Here is a 2,850-nt window from a genome sequence, read left to right as displayed (position 1 = left end):
CCCGATCGCCTAAAATTTTTCCGGGCAATCAAATACGACCTAAGGAACCATATTATCCACCCTGCCATGATCGTTCCTTATTTTTTGCGTTTTTCGGACAAACAACTAGAACTTCGCGCGATTCCCATATTTTTGTGTGTTATAGCCCACGCCTTCCGAGGGGTCCCGGGACCTCCGGACCCCGATCGCCTAAAAATTTTCCGGACTATCAAATACGACCTAAGGAACCATAGTATTCGCCCCGCCTTGATCGTTCCTCATTTTTTGCATTTTTCGGCCAAACAACTAGAATTTCGCCCGATTCCCATATTTTCGTGTGCTATACCCACGCATTCCGAGTGGTCCCAAGAGACACGGACCCCTATCGCCTAAAATGTTTTCCGGACTATCAAATAAGACCTAAGGAACCATAGTCACCGCCCAGCCATGATCCTTCCTAGTTTTATCCGTTTTTCGGCCAAAAAATTAGAATTCCGCTCGATTCCCATATTTTCGTGTCAACCCACGCCTTCCAAGTGAACCCGAGAACTCCGGACCCCTATCGCCTAAAATTTTTCCGGACTATCAAATTCGACCTAAGGAACCATAGTCACCGCCCAGCCATGATCATTCCTCATTTGTTGCGTTTTTCAGCCAAAAAACTAGAATTCCGCCCGATTACAATATTTTTGTGTGCTATTGCCCACCCTTCCAAGTGGTTCCGGGACCCCAGGACCCCGATCGCCTAAAATTTTTCCGGGCCGTCAAATATGACCTACGGAACCATAGTAACCGCCTCGCGATCATCGTTTCTCATTTCTTGCATTTTTCGGCCGAAAAACTAGAATTACACCCGATTCCCATATTTTCGTGTGCTATACCCACGCCTTCCAAGTGGTCCGGGGAGCCGCGGACCCCGATCGCCTAAAAATTTTCCGGACTATCAAATACGACCTATGGTACCATAGTCACCGCCCCACCATGATCGTTCCAAATGATTTGCATTTTTCGGCCAAAACACTAGAACTCCGTGAGATTTGCATATTTTCGTGTGCTATAGCTTACGCCTTCCGAATGGTCCCGGGAGCCGTGGACCCACGCCTTCCGAGTGGGCCAGGCCGACGGACTCGGATCGCCAAAAAAATTTTCGGGCCATCAATTACGACTTAAGGAACCATAGTCACCGTCTCGCCATGATCGTTCCTCATGTTTTGCATTTTTGGCCAAAAAACTAGAATTCCGCTCGATTACCATATTTTTGTGTGCTATTGCCCACGCCTTCCGAGTGGGCCGGGCCGCCGGACTCGAATCGCCTAAAAAATTTTCGGGCCATCAATTAGGACCTAAAGAACCATAGTCACCGCCTCGCCATGATCGTTTCTCATTTTTTGCATTTTTTGGCCAAAACACAAGAATTCCGCCCGATTCCCATATTTTTGTGTGCTATCGCCCACGCCTTCCGAGTGGGTCGGGCCCCCCGGAGCCGGATCGCCTAAAATTTTTCCGGACTATCAAATACGACCTAAGGAACCATAGTCACCGCCCCGCCATGATCGTTCCTAGTCTTTTGCGTTTTTCAGCCAAAAAACTAGAATTCCGCGCGATTTCCATATTTTCGTGTGCTTTAGCCCACGCCTTCCAAGGGGTCCCGGGAACCCCGAACCCCGATTGCCTAAAAATTTTCCGGGCCATCAAATACGACCTAAAGAACCATAGTAACCACCCCGCCATGATCGTTCCCCATTTCTTGCATTTTTCGGCCAAACAACTAGAATTCCATGCGATTCCCATATTTTTGTGTGTTATAGCCCACGCCTTCCGAGTGGTCCCGGGACCTCCGGACCCCTATCGCCTAAAATATTTTCGGACTATCAAATACGACCTAAGGAACCATAGTATCTGCCCCGCCATGATCGTTCCTCATTTTTTGCATTTTTCGGCCAAACAACTTAAATTCTGCGCGATTCCCATATTTTTGTGTGTTATAGCCCACGCCTTCCGAGTGGTCCCGGGACCTCCGGACCCCTATTGCCTAATATTTTTCCGGACTATCAAATAAGACCAAAGGAACCATAGTCACCGCCCTGCCAAGATCTTTCCACATTTTTTGCATGTTACTGAAAAAGACCTAGAATTTCGCCCGATTCCCATATTTTCGTGTGCTATACCCACGCATTCCGAGTGGTCCCAAGAGCCGCGGACCCCGATCGCCAAAAATTTTTCCGGGCAATCAAATACGACCAAAGGAACCATATAATCCGCCCTGCCATGATCATTCCTTATTTTTTGCATTTTTCGGCCAAACAACTAGAATTCCGCGCGATCCCATATTTTTGTGTGTTAGCCCACACCTTCCGAGGGGTCCTGGGACCTCCGGACCCCGATCGCCTAAAAATTTTCCGGACTATCAAATACGACCTAAGGAACCATAGTATCCGCCCCGCCATGATCGTTCCTCATTTTTTGCGTTTTTCGGCCAAACAACTAGAATTTCGCCCGATTCCCATATTTTCGTGCGCTATACCCACGCATTCCGAGTGGTCCCAAGAGACGCGGACCTCTATCGCCTAAAATTTTTCCGGACTATCATATAAGACCTAAGGAACCATAGTCACCGCCCAGCCATGATCGTTCCTAGTTTTTTCCGTTTTTCGGCCAAAAAACTAGAATTCCGCGCGATTCCCATATTTTCGTGTCCTATAGCCCACGCCTTCCAAGTGAACCCGGGAACTCCGGACCCCTATCGCCTAAAATTTTTCCGGACTATCAAATAAGACCTAAGGAATCATAGTCACCGCCCAGCCATGATCATTCCTCATTTGTTGCGTTTTTCGGCCAAAAAACTAGAATTCCGCCCGATTACAATATTTT

The sequence above is a fragment of the Nicotiana tabacum genome, unplaced genomic scaffold (assembly GCF_000715075.1).
Source record: "Nicotiana tabacum cultivar K326 unplaced genomic scaffold, ASM71507v2 Un00024, whole genome shotgun sequence".
In the NCBI taxonomy this organism is placed as follows: domain Eukaryota; kingdom Viridiplantae; phylum Streptophyta; class Magnoliopsida; order Solanales; family Solanaceae; genus Nicotiana; species Nicotiana tabacum.
Note: the sequence above shows the minus strand (reverse complement) of the source record.